Below are 15,310 nucleotides of genomic sequence, written 5' to 3'. Positions count from 1 at the left end.
CTCCTGTTTTCAGGACAATTCTGTTGCAAAATACATATGATAAGCTAATTTCAGCGTCCATTGCTCAAAAGCCAAGCTAACTTCAGCGTCCATTGCTCCACGCAAGATTGATAAAATAAGTCCTTTTCAAATATTTTACTCTAGCTACTTATATATATATATATATATTTTTGGTTTTGTTTTTCTTCTCCTCTGCACAATGCAGAATGTTGCTGCCTCTCCTTTTTTTCTCTCCACTCCTGGGGATCCTCCAACCAAGTGGAGCAAGTGGAAGAAAGTATTCGAAAGGTATGCTAGAGTTTGTGGTACTTCACTTAGTACTGAAAGGAGGACTGCTTTGTTACTCCACTGCCTAGGAACGGAAGGTCAAGAAGTTTTCGACCATCTCCCAGATATTCCTGACACTGATTCTATTGCTTTAAACGAGTATGAAATTTGTATTAAAAAATTAGACTTGCATTATCTGCCGAAGGTCAGCACAATTTTGGAGAGGTACTATTTCAGTAAGAGACTTCAACGTGAAGGAGAAACAGTTGAGAATTACTTAACAGATCTGAGACGTTTAGCTTCCTCATGCAGGTTTGGCTCTACATTGGATGAACAAATCCGTGGTCAATTCATGCTAGGATGCAAAATGGATAAAGTAAGTGACGAACTATGGTTGTTAGATGATCCACATCTAGATGAGGTCATCCTGCTGGCAAAAATAATTGAAAACTCTGTAAAGTGTGTTGAGGTCATGAAGAAACAAGAATACAAGGAGGTGTCTGTAGTGGGGAAAGACAGTAGACCCAATAACTCCTTTCAAGGGTCTGTCAACAATAAAAGATGTTTTAGATGTGGTAAAGAAGGACATTTTGCTAATGACAAATCATGTCCTGCTTCTAAAGCTTTCTGCTCGTATTGCAAGAAGAAGGGTCATTTCTTTGCGGTATGCAACCAACGAAAGTTTAAGAAGTCAGTCTACTCCATTGCTAATGACCCTGATGAAACTCAGAGGGTTGGTGACTTTCAGTGTGGTCAGATTGTGTTGTAAATCTCTGACTGCAAAGCTAAGGGGCCTGTAGACTATGTATTGGTGGAAGGAGCAAGGACATTAATGCTGTTCGACTCTGGTGACAAAATAACAATAATATCCAATAAATTTTATCAGGAACATCTTGAAGGGAAGGTTCAACTTTTCAAGCCTGACATCAGACCATGCGCTTATGGCGGAGAACCCATAGAACTACATGGGTACTTCCTAGGTTTACTGGAATATGCTCAGCGATTCGCCACGGGCAAGGTGTATGTTTCAAAAAAAGGGGATAGCATAATTAGTTGGTGGCATCAAAAAGATTTGGGGGTGATGCTTGACCCCAACAGTTCTCCTTCCATTGTCCTTAAGGAACTGCCGTGTGTGAGAGAAATAAATAACACTGAAGTAAATCCAGATTTCATTTCTACTCTTCGTCAAGACTTCAGAAACTTATTTAGCGATAAGATAGGGTGCATGCGAGGTTATTCACACAAGATCAAATTGTTTCCCGGATCTGTTCCTTTTTGCAGCAAGGTACGGAGTGTACCTTTTTCCATAAGGGATGATCTTCAAACTGAACTGATGAAACTAAAGGAACAAGGAATAATCGAAGAAGTAGAGGGCACAGAATGGTTGGCCCCCATTGTTATTGCAAGGAAAGCTAATGGCCAGATTAGACTTTGTGTGGATCTCCGCAAGCTCAACAAGTGTGTTATTGTAGATAGGTATCCTCTCCCTAACATTACGGAATTGCTGTCTACAGTCTCAGGGGCTAAGGTATTTTCTACAATCGATCTCACGTCGGCTTATCACCAAGTCGAACTAGATGAATCATGTAGAAACTACACGGCCTTTATTACTCCGTATGGCACCTTCAGATTTGTACGTTTACCTTTTGGTCTGATTTCTGCCGCTTCCGTATTTCAAAGGTTGATGGAACGTGTGTTGAAAAGATTGTGTGGAGTATGTGTATATCAAGATGACATACTAGTATATGGTAAGGACTTCAAAGAACATATGACAAGACTCAGAGAGGTGCTTAAAAAGTTAGCAGAGAGTGGTTTAACTATAAAGGCTGAGAAGTGCAAGTTTGGAGTGGAGGCCATTGATTATTTAGGGCACACTATTTCTGGTGGGGTGTTTTACCCAAGACTCTCTTAGGGAATGCAAGATTAAGTAAAATGTGAAATATAAACAGGAATAGCTGACGTGGATTAACTTATCTTTTTTTTTTACATTCATTGTTAAAAAATCCATCAATGGTTTTGTCAGTAGAGTTAAGCAGATGAACATAGGGCTCAATAGGGACCTGTTTCAATGTCTGTTTTTAATTTCTGCTGGGTTTGAGACCTGAACGGACATGGCCTACTTCAAAGGTTGTGTAACTTTCTCCTTTGCCATTGATGCAGGCATTTTGTTCACTGCACACTAGATCATTATATGCCAGTTACATAAAAATATGTTGATACAGGAATGTCTCCTTCCTGGCTGTGCAAGCTCACACCCCGGCCGTATGATACCCACAGTAATCAAGATGTTTTGCACAACAATTAAGTGAGAAAGCTGAGTAGTGAAATGCATAAAAGTATTGAGATCCAGAGCAGATCTCTGTGGTATGGAGGGACACACTAAGCATACCGTTGGGATGGTAAGTTGCTGTGTGTCCCTGCCCTGAGTGCCTGACTTAATGTGAAACTGGCATCCTGACTTTTATTTTCGCTCTGGTGTCACACTTAGCTAACTCTACGCAGAGCAGGCATTGAAAAATCTACATGTCCATTCATTATGATAAGCCAGATTTTATCAGGGCAAGTCTGTTTTAGGGCCTACTGGAGTGTTCTGGTGAGAGAGCTAGAGTTGGCAAAGAACGGGTATCCTCTTCATTCAGAAAGTGAATGAGCAATAAATATTACATCTTGTTTTGATCATGTTACATTTGCTGTGCATTCAAAGACAGAAGTCAAATATAAGCTTTTGTCTTCATACAAATGGCTGCTTATCTAACACTATTGCAGGGGGTCTGGGAGTGTAAAATGAAAAGTTGTAGGATGTCAGTTTTCTAACACACAAAATTTAAAGAATGTAATGTCAGTAGGTTTGGCTTTACAGGAATGTTAAATAGTAGTGTGAAGTGTTACAAGTAAATAGCATGGGAATGGATATTCATTTGTGTGGAAGCAAAGAACTTTAGAATAATATTGGTGTAACACTTGCAACGTCAAGCCAGACCTTAATACCTGTAGGTTAATATTTGCCCTCCTCCCATCTGTTCTGCTGCCAGAGGGAAAAACATAAACTATCTCAGACACTTCAATAGCTTTACAGTGTCATATGTGCATCTGAAAGTTCACCTGAAAGTTCTTGCCCAATTACAATTACATGTATCTGAAGAGAGCATGAAAATAATACAGGCCTGCCAGACTGTAACCACACCAATTGTTTAGTTCTGAATGTGCGCATGAACATTCACCATTACTTACTAGTATTGCGAGCTACCATATAAATCAAGTTGATTACAAAGAGTGGAGTGTGTGAGATGTGTGCCCCTCTTCTCTGACCTGTACGACTGCCTGGATTTGATCCATGTGTAAAGTGCACAGTGAAAAAAGATTCTAAACAGACTTATAACTTATTGAACTTTTTCCTTCCTTTCCTACCCACAGAAATTGAGAAGTCCCCTTCAAATCAGTTTGTATGAGTGTGTATTGTATAAGTAGAAGTGGGCGAAATCTGCTCTAACAAATAAATTGTGACTTAAAAATTTGCAACTTCTGGGATCTACATCTGATTCAGAGAAAAGCCATGAGACGAGCATTCTGGCACTTGATGTGGTTGAAACATTTAGCCCCTAGATGGGAGAGTGATTTAAACTTGTGAGCATCTCCTTTTGTTTTGAACTTCACCGAATGGTCCTCAATGATGTCACAGACTTAGGTCACCACATAGGCAATTTTAATCTATATGTCCCCACCCACTATATCAGTGCTCCCCTGAAAACTGAGGTTAGAAGCACTCCCCGATACAGCATGCAAAGTAGTGAACCTGATGATGAAGCATGCCACTAGAAACACAAGCTGGTGAGAGTTCCTTTAAAGAAAATACATTTTCCTCTTGGGTGTAAACAGGGAGAATTCACTTGTAAAATTAGTGGGCTGACTCTCTTGTGATCAGCAATGGGAAGGTGAACCAACCCTCAAAAAACTTCTCCTCTCCCTCATTTTGATTTAGTTGTTTGGTTAGTCCTCTTTATCCACCCAACTTTCTAAAAACAGCAAAGCCACACTGACAGCCCACACACGGTATACCTAGATTTGGGGGAGGAGATGGTCTAATACACTTCATTAACTTGCATACAAGATGATGCTCACCTATCGGTCTGATATCTATAGGGAGATGCCCTAACAAAATAGCAGACAGAAAATTGTTCACTGATCTGTAAGCTAAGCTATTCTCTGCCAAACAGGCCAGAAATATACAAGTTGCAAGGTTCAATTCTGCACCTGGAGGGAGATCCATACTCGGTTCGCCACACCAGCCAGCCCATCTTCACCAGGTCAAATATATACTTTATTGCTATTGGCTGACCAAGCTTGTTGCATGGAAAAATCAGCTTGTTGCAAAAGTCCCCATATTTTCAAACGTTGCCTGAAAACTTCAAGGCCACCAAAGAAAGCTGTTCTATCGATACCAGGAGTGGAACCTTCCCACTGGATCCATCAGATGTTCCTAGATGTTCCTCAAATATCAGGAGTCTCATTGGACCGTCTCATGACAGGTCCAATAGGAACCAGAAACCAAAGTTGGACCTTCCACATCTGAGCCACTAGAATCAACTCTGTTACCTGGGGCATCACCTGAACTATCATTCTCGGTATCATCAAAAAGAGGGGGAAATGCATAATGCAAATATTCCCCTCCCTCCCCACCCCAGTTCTGGAGAAAAGCACCGGTACCCTTGCTAAAGGATTTAGCTTCCAACTGAAGAATATTGGCACATGCTTGTTCAATCAGGAAACAGAAATTCAAGGAACAAGGGCTCCACATCTGTTCCAGAATCTTGGACATCGATGATGCAGCTCCCAGTCACTGATGTCTCTAAGGTACTTCGAGTTCCAATCAGTAATCACATTCTGTTTGCTGGGAATGTATTTTTCAACCATAGAGTTCTGGAGTTGCAGAGAGAAATGCCAATACCTTGCATATCTGTGCCAATAAGTAGGACTGATCCTATTCAACCTGTTGATATATTGCACTGCGGATACTTTGTTCATCCACAACTGTGAGGGAAACAAGAGCTTTGCAGGTTTCACCTCCACTTTGTGCCCTATTTTGACCACAAGGCACTGGGCTTTGAAATACCCTGAGACCTGCTAATCAGGACTCAGCGCATGTGCTCTAACCCGTTAAAAAAGGCACATGGTTGATTGACTTATACCTAATTGGCATAGCTACCTTACTTGCAAGTTCCTAGAATATGGTACCAGGGGTACTCAGGGCCTGTCAGTTAGAGAGACTCCAGCACTTGTTGTGCCACCCTAAGGGGGACAAGGTAAAACATGGCTCACAGCCTGCCACTGCAGACTGGAAGAGCCGTTTTAAACTGCTTACTCGACTTTGCCATTTTCAGCAATGGAAAAGCCCAAACTCCCTTTCTAATGTTTGTAAGTCACCCCTAAAGCAAGCCTATCAAGCCCTAAGGCAGGGAACAGCACATTAGTAAAGTAGACCATGTGTTTAAAAAGTTCTAGCTGTGCTAACATCTGAATGGGAAGTTATCAAACAACTTGTTACATTAAGCCTGAGTTGATGCCCAAGTCGAAATTAATACAAATTGTTGCCACATGCAACTTTTAAAAAGTTGTCATTCTGTTGCCCAGTCTTCCAGTGGTCATCGTGTGAAAGCAACACCCAGGAAAGGTAACAAAAGAGGCCTGCCTTGGTGGAGATGTTACCACTTCCCGGCAGGAAGCCACACGGGGTGTTGGCCCAAAAGGCGAGCATTAAATGGGTAGCTGCCATTGAAGTGCAAGTAGCAAGCATACATTGGGGGGCTGCCCTATAATGCAGGAAGGCAGGCTGGCAGAGGGGACAGCGGGGGAAAACAGTTGTCAAACTGGTTTTCCCATGCGCTTGAAGCCCAGTGGTAGCCACACCCCACTAGGGTGGGCTACCAAGCTCTCAAGACTGAGAGACGGGTTCTGCCATCTTGACAGTGGGAAGAATAGAGCACCCTGGATGTCACACTTCACAGGAAGTTATCATCATGCAGGAGGGAGCCTGGTAGCCCATTGGCTAGTGACTGCAACCTCCTCCAAAGGCACTTTCTGGGCATAAAAGGGGCACCCCTGATACCCAGAACTCGGACTAAATTGGACTGGAGGGGGGAAGGACTGTCCTGCTGCAGCAGGGACCCAGCAAAGAAAGGCCGCACCGATGTGGACTGTGACTTCTGTACCCGGTGGCTAGCAAAGGAAAGGACTGTTCCCGCTGTGTTCTACTTGTTTGAAGTCATCTCCTGCGCCCAGCCGAAGCAAGAAACTCCAAGGGTCAGTTGGCTGACCTCTTGTTGACAGCACGGGCCACAACATCTGAACAAACCTGCTGGGTGAGTTGGTAACTCAGTTTCCAGATCGCCGCTCCTTGCCTCTGTGCAGCCCAAGGGACCAGGACCCAATGTTAAAAAATTGCCCCCAGTCTCCTGGACCCAGGAGAGCTATTTCTGAATAGCATGGTCACCCAGAGGGCAAGTTTCTGCCAAAAGAAGGAAATAGTTGAAACAGCTCTACCGGGTAACTGGTAGCCCAGTGGCGACTGGACTTCTATCAAGCTTGAGAGTACGTTGAGGGACGTCGACCCCCGGAGTCAGAACCGCCTCACCAAGCCTGTGGACCCAGAAGTAGCCCCAGGAAGACCCCCGTCGACTGCACAGCATCTTCAGTATCCTTGAGCATCTTCAGTATCCAGTATCCCTTGCATCAGGACCACTCCATGGAAGTCAATAGCAAGGAGCCACTGACACTGGAACTGGACTGGAGGCTGCTTTTCCTGTTGCGGTAACTGTGTTTGTGGACTTGCGGACCCCCCTGACTCACTCCCCACTGGAGTTGGTCACCTAAAATAACTCTAAGTAACCAAATAAATACTTACAAAAGTTCTTTTTGATTAAGTTTCTCTGTCAAATTAATTGAATTTTCCAATGCTTGTTTGTGGTTAGGTGAAAAGTTGTGATTTACTATACCTTCCAAAATCTGTATTTCCGGAACCCTCCAGTATATATTTTTCATTTTGGTGTCTAAAACTTCATAAAAATGTAATCTATTTTTATAATTAGTGTCAGATTTCTTGAGTGTCTCATTTCATTCTCCTGAAATTGTTTTGGTGCTGTTTAAATACTTTACACGTGTTCCTTTTTGTAAGCCTGACTGCTCAGAGCCACAGTTACCCAGAACTGAGCTAAGGTTTAACAAACAAAATGTGACTGGTCCTAAAGGGGTTGGTGATGTATTACACAGTGAGGTAAACACACACCATTTCCTCACAGCAACATAATACAGCAATATGCCCTCTGGGAGCATAGGCGTTGGATGGCAAACAACCCTGCCAGGAGCTCTAAATGGTTTATGTGAAGATAGAGCTCCTACTGAGACCATCAACCACCTGTAGATATCAGACCGCATCTTGCACATCAGCCCCACCTGCTGGAATACGATTCTATCACAATCTCTGTCAGGCAACCGAAAATGGCCCTACCATTCTATGTCTCCATATGGTCCATCCATCATTAGAGATCTGTCTTGGCCTATGCCAACAGGAGAATCTGATATGAATAAGCCAATCAATTCCTTGGAAGTAACATCTTTAACCTTTGGTGAACCCTGTATTGTAAAGGGCCAGGAAAACAATGCTTAAATGGAAGAGCCTGTTGACATCACTACCCTCGTCAGAGGCCGAAAGGACACTGTGGCTTGACAATGCTAATTGCAATTCTTTTTTGATGGATTGCACTCTCTCCATAGGCAGATGAAGGTGAACGTTTACCAAATCTGCCTGAAACCACAGAATGTTAAGGCACTGGGTCGAAAACAAGAGCGACTTCAAGACATTTATTATGAACCACAGATCCAGAAGTAATTGAATTGGCCACAAAAGATGGATCATTACTATGGTCCAATCCTGAGTCATAATATTCAAGTTGTCCAGGTAAATGATTAGGTGAACTACCTTTGCTCAGCGTAATCCCACCACCACTCTCATCAGCTTGGTGAAACACCATGGGGCCGATGACAGCCCAAATGGGAGGACTTTAAACTTTTACCAGTTCATATGTCATTGAAATTAGAAGAATTGTCTGTCCATGAGATAAGAGTCTTTAAGATCGAGTTGAATCAGCCAGTATCCCTCATGCAGCAGATCTCTCAATAAATGGATGCCTTCAATTTTGAAGGGTCTGTATATGGCCCAGTCATTGAATTTGCAGAGGTTCAACACTAACTGTAGCCTCCTCCTTTCTTTTCCACCAGAAAGGCAGTGCTGATAAAGCCTCTGGGGTGAAGTTGTGTATGACAAACAATGTCCTTGGCTAATAGCTCCTGAATCTCAGATTCGATAAAGCTTTGTTCTTGTTGGGAAAAATATAGCTGCCTGGATGGCAGAGTGGCCAGCGAGTCCCATAGAACTTGAGTCTGTTTCCAAAACTCAAGCATTCTGCATTAGAATCTGCCAGTTGTGAAAGAAGTGTTGCACCCTGGCCCCAGAGTGACAGTGCCTAGAGGAATAATGCTCACTCGTAACGTTTGAGATTGCTGACCCAGAGGCACTTCCTCTGTAGCCATCTAGAGTGGTAGAATGTACCACCTCTGCATTGTCAAACCCACTTCCCTGTTTCCGGGCACTGAATCCTCTCTGGGACCTTTGGTAGAAAACTCAGCGAGGTGAACAGCCACAAAATCACCCAGCTCTGAGATAAAGGCCTGGCTGGAGCAATTTTTTTTTTTAGCAAACGTTGTACCTTATCCAGGGCATTGAATGTGGTAACAAACTTGTCCAGGTCTTTAACAATAACATTTCCAAATAGGAGGCTGTTCCTCATGGGACCTGCTTCCGCCAAAGCCAGGTTGGTAAACTTTGGATCTATTCTCATCTAGATGGAGCACCGTCTAGCCGCAGAAAGTACACAATTGGAATTTCCCAATTGGTGGATAGCTAGCCAATCAAAACTTCTGAGTCAATGGGAGACGACTCAGGCCCCTTGGCCTGCTATGTATATTTCAGAATCTCTGTAAGTGGGCCAGAGATGTCCCATAATTTGTCCTGACAGCCACACCAGGTGGGATTTATCCCTTTCCTGGCATCCCTCACACATTTTCACGTAAATACTGCCATTTTAGAATCAATGTCAGGTGTTTTTGTCACCTTAGGGCCGAGCAAGGGCATTCGGTCCGAAGCCGGATCGTGCTCTTTTTCAGAGGTGTGCCTGGACGTAGTCTGCAAACCCTGGTGTGGATAACCAGTCAGTGGAACAGGGGTGAACAATTTCTTGGGGGTCGAAGTCTAGAACTCACCCCTACCGTCCTGTTCCAGAGGCAGCCATTTGTTGTGGGACTTGCATTGATGTTACATTTTCTTCGGCCTGACCTTATCCAGTGAAGAGTCAATATGAGAGGAACGATCTGTGACATTGTGGCCGTGTCTGCTTGGGGATTTGGTCCCTGAGAACCCTGGGGCCTCCAACACCCCATGTCCACGATTCAAAATATTTTTTTTTTAGATATTTTCTGTAAATCCTCGATGTGAGGCCACTTCATAGACTTTGCCATAGTGTTAGCAGGCCTTCTATTGTTGAACACTTTCAGTTCAAAGAAGGAGGTGGAGGGCTTATCACCCTCATGGCACTGAGTATAGCATTTCAAAGGCCCCTTGGAAGGAAGCTCGTGCCGCCATCACCGGTGCTCTATTCAAGGAGTCCTGAACAGAGTTGATCAATGCCTCCACAAGTTGTTCCTCAAGGATTATCCGTGAGGAGACCTCATAGTAGTCAACGTAATCCCCACTGTCAAAGGATTGGTATTCAGCCACAGTAATTTCTCAAAAAGTCTCAGTGCCCAGACCTATAGGGGAGTATGAAGGGGAGTAGCCCCAAGTATGCCTGTGGTGTTGGCAAGATGGAGTGTGGAGGGAGTGGTCTGACCTCCTAGGGCAAATCCCTTAGTCATTTATTTTACAGACACAAATGAATTTATAAAGGGCGTCCACCGGGAGCAAATTCCCAAATCTAGGTCATCTAGCGGCGCAAGGCGGTTAGCAGAACTCCCATAGAAGTCCAAATGTACTACTACAGCCACTGCATAGCCCAAGAGCTTAAAGAAGACGCATGCGGCTGAGCACACGCAATCTCTCCTGACAATAAAAGAAGCCGGCACCCATTGGAGAAGTCCATACAGATGCAGTTCTTGCTCCCAGAATTCACACTCCACAGTAGCCAACAATCGTCTCTGCTCCGAAATGTGATTTTCTCTATGAAAAAAAGGTAATGCAAACGGAAGACGCGTGTGCTGTACCGTGTGAGCAGTCAACTAAAACAACAAAGCTAGGAAATCGGGCAATCGCTGGCCCATCATTTGGTGTCAGCATACATTTACAGTCTAGAAGTCAATCATAAACCAAGCATGTAAGCTAAATATGTAATCTAAAGAGACAAGCAATGGAGTACTTAGCTCGGCTGTTGAGTATCAAAGAAAGAGGATGGAACATGGTGTCTCTCATACATATGGGACTAAAGGTAGCCTGATTAGTGGTTGGGGCTCAAAGTGTTCATGAGAAATGTCACTTTGTTAACTTACATGTTTTCTTTGGCGCTGTGTTTTGGGCAGTAAAGATTGTGAAGCATAATTGGAGCACCGGTCCTAACATAGAATTTGTATGTGGGATGACATGTTTGTTGGGGACAGTGGTGTGAGATGTGTAAACTATGAGTCCTATTGTGCATTTTTGGAGTCTCTTTCTAAAGCCTCCTCCTTTCAAGCCATCTTAAAAGATGAAACTCATTCGGAGATTAAGCTTATCAAGTATGATTACTATTCATATTGTATTTGAGTTCTAACCCCTTCACCACCTCCTGGAGGAAGCCCACAGTGCTTGCTATTGCAACTTTTGAGCCACGTTCAGAAAATTAACAACTCTGATACCCAAACGGAATGAAATAGCCTTAAGCTTTGAGAAAGCAATTGTAAATATCATATGCATGCCAACATTTTCATACATGGCAACATTTTCAAACTGCAAAGTGTGAGATTTTGAAGAAGATTCAGAGGACTGTATTTTCCCCACTGACATATTGAAGCACCAACAACAACGAAGTGATGGATGGAAAGCGTGAGTTAATCTCAGCCATTGGCAATTGCTCGTGCCGCATTCCAGAACGATGGGTTGGGATGCTACCCCGAATGATCAGACTTATTGCAAGTATTCCTCCCATCACCTTGTGTGTGCTTGATTTACCACCCTGGAAGTCAAAAGCGAATGCCCAGACGTCAGTCATGTGCTCACTCTGCCTGTGAAGCCAAGCTAAGCCTGACTGCTGAGCCCCAATCAGTGAAACCAGTCTTGGGTTGCTTGCGTTCCGGTTCAGGAAGGGCATGGCATGGCAGTTCGAAGTGGACTCTTCCTACTGGAGAAGAGTCAAGACTGATTTGCATATGGCTGGGTCCAAACTGAGGTGTCATGGTGGGTAAAAGAATGATGAGTTGGAATGCTATCCAAAGGGATTGCCAGTGGTTAGACTTATTGCCTGCATTCCTCCCATCACCTTTTGCGTGTTTAATATTGAAACAGAGGCAATGTTAGGTGGAAGATAAGTACATTAAAACCATGTGTGGCTTAAAAAATTGTGAGTCTCCCAAATGAATGGGGTCTGTGGGGTTATATGATATCAGTGTCTACCTAATTGCCCATTGAACACATATTGGCACAAGGTATCTTCCAATGGGTCCATTTAAGCCATGGAACAAGGGATCCGATGTACAAAGCAGTTCTGTGGTTGCAAAACCTATGATTCACAAAATCACAAGGTTTGCACTCGTAAAATGGCTATTTTTTATGTACTAGACCCATTTTAGATTCATTAACTGGTTACCTAATTGCAGTAGGGGTTTAGAAACCCCACTCATATATCCTCAAGCACGTCCAAGCATTTGAATTGCTCCAAGCACTAGCAACATACCCAGCAGCAAAAAAAAACATTATGCCTGAAAGGCCTGTGAGACAAGTTTACCAGTTCCATGTGTAAAGATATTCTTTGCACTTTTGCACTGGGAGACCTGAATTTATATATAGGATCAAGTACCCCCTGTGGTACAATATGAGGGAAAATCATAGAGGAGTTCCGAGACTATATAAAGGAGCAAGACGAAGGGTGGGTTCTTTTAAAAGATCATGTAACCCCAAGGTTACATGCAATGTCCATTTAATGTACAGCAGTGGGTATTTTATTCCTTATGTTACATAGTGACACCACCGTCTTTCTAAAAAAAATCCTGAAATCCTTGGTGACTCACTTCTTCACATGACAGAGTTAGTAAGACTGAGGGCATAAAGAATAAAAGTGGAATCTGTAGTGCAAAATTAAACACACTAAAATGCACTTTGTAATTTATTGCGAAAACACATTTGAATACGTTTAATATAACCCAGATTTTAAAGAGGTTTTTGCTCAGAACGAGAGTTAAATGCAGAGAGATTCTTCACTGTAATGAACTAAAGTTTGCAAAAAGCAAATGTGTGACAAAAAAACAGATAAGATGAAAAAGTCAGTTTCTTGTTTTTGTTGATTTAACTGCAGCTGTAATAATGCTCTATAACTTCACTTTCATCTTGGTTGTCAACATTGTGATTCCTTGCAAATCAGATGACAAATGAGGTGGCCATAAGGTGTGTGTCCCTTCCTTGAGATGAACTGTGCCAGTGGGCATTTTGCCGAGTTACTGTTTGCCAGTCACCGTTTGCAGGGCACAAGTCGGGGGTACAAGCGGGTAGACGACATCCATCCACTATTTTCACAATGTAGACGATGTCCACACTGCCAAGTTGGGACCTACTGAAATATGCTGAACTTGTCCCAGTGTAAATTTTAGACACTGGGACATATTCAGCAGCGTCTGTACGTTGTCTGCTTTACGTTCCCAGCAGCACAAGCAGACAGGGAGGGGGCTTTTTTATTTTCACCTTTAGCTGGGCCAAAGGCAAGGGCTGAAGTTAAGGGGTCATCAAGCGTCTTTTTGTTCCAATGTGATCCTGGAGTCTCACACTTAACTGCAAATGCAACAAAGCTTATCACTTCACAGGTACTTAAGAGAAGCATGCTTTTGACTTTGTTCAGTCCCTGTATATAAGAGATATGCATGCACTGTAAGAATGTCAGATGTGCTGGTCTGTTCCACTATTTACACCAACAACAATTTAAATACGACTATTTTATTTATTTTATAGTTCTACTCATCCCAATGCAGGGTGTCAGACTCAGATGACATACATGTTATATACTGGCAGTAAATCATTTAAGTGTGTAAATTAATGTACAAGATGTATTACATATAACAGTGAGGGTTGCAATGTGTAGGAGTTGCATGTTCTTCATAGCTCACTATGCTATATTAGGATTACAATTTATGAACTGCAAATAACAAAAGGACCTCTGTGTTAAAAGCAGTAACCCGCTTATCTATCTACATAAAATAAACCTCTGTCATCTGCACAGTAGATGATGTGCTTTACAGGAGACATATTAACCTTCTACCCTACTTTGATTCAAATCTGGGACTAGAAAAAAACAGATCTCTCCAGCAAAAGCGTTAACCTCCAGAGATAATGGTAATTAATATTATTCCTTGAGATTTACTGGGCACACAAACATTTCTGCAGCAGGTGTCTTAACTCCATAAGATATGTTAAAATGCAGGATATGCAACCAAATAAGCAGGAAAAGATCTACTGCCATGTTTCTGCTTGCTACCAATTTCTTTGTGGCAGAGTTTAAAAAAAAGAAATTAATTAGTTGAGGCCCAGATTTTGCGTCAGGACTGTGCCACTTTTTTGGCACAACTTACCACAAAATCTCATTTATTAAATCTTGTGATGGGCCTAAATCAGTGTTTCCCAAAGTGTGCACCGTGGCTCCCTGGTGCACCATCAGAACTCACCAGGGGCGCTGCACACTTCTAGGGAACACTGAAATGCTTTCATTTTCATACTACCGTACGGCCCCATTCTAAAAATACATCACATTTAGAATGGAGCTGTACAGGAGTATGAAAACGAACGAATCATAGTGGAAATAAATCAAACTTGTTAGGGTTTTGCAATGTTATGTTGTAATTGTAAAACCTATCAAGTTTGATTTGTTTCCACTGTGAGTCTCTCTTTCATACTACCGTCCAGCTAATAAAGCTGCATGGTAGCATGATAGAGAAAGACTTGCAGTGGAAACAAACCAAACTTGATGGCTTTTACAAAAGACATCATAGCATTGCAAAAACCTAACAAGTTTGATTTATCTGCACTGTGATTCTTTCTGTTTCATACTGCTGTATGGCTCCATTCATAAAGACAAGTTACGTTTAGAATAGAGCTGAACAGTAGTATGAAAAAGAAAGAATCACAGTGGAAATAAATCAAACTTGTTAGGGTTTTGCAGTGTTACATAGTAAATTGTAAAACCCATCATATTTGATTTGTTTCCACTCAGTGTTTAATTATTTATAAATAAAAACGTACCTGAAAGCTCTCCTCTGAAACACGTGGCTGCTGCAATTAAATATGCATGCACAGAATATTGAGGCAGCAGTAATCCTAAAGCCATCTGGGGCCTCTTCAATCCATTTACAGCCTCTCCCTCCCCCTTCAGTTCACTCTTGCATCTTTCTCCCAATGTGGAGCTTTTCCGTCCTTCTTTTCCGTCGTCTTTCTCATATGTGCCTTTGCTCGCAGTAAATGCCTGATCCATAAAACTAAGGCCCATATTTATGAAAAGTTTGTGCCGCATTTGCATCATTTTGTTATGCAAAAGTGGAACAAACTTACAAAATATAATTATATTTTGTAAGTTTGCACTGCTTTTGCGTCAAAAAATAATGCAAATGTTGCGTAAACTTTTCATAAATATGGGCCTAAGTGCCAGTCCTTAAAAATAAGTGCCCCCCACTAGAAACCCAGTGCTTAATTTGTAGATGAAAATGTGCTGGTGCTCAAAGCTCTCTTTTGAAACAAGCGGATGCTGCATTTAAATGTGAAAGCCTTGTT

The sequence above is a fragment of the Pleurodeles waltl genome, chromosome 5, assembly GCF_031143425.1.
Source record: "Pleurodeles waltl isolate 20211129_DDA chromosome 5, aPleWal1.hap1.20221129, whole genome shotgun sequence".
Classification (NCBI taxonomy): domain Eukaryota; kingdom Metazoa; phylum Chordata; class Amphibia; order Caudata; family Salamandridae; genus Pleurodeles; species Pleurodeles waltl.
This window is presented reverse-complemented; position numbering follows the sequence as displayed.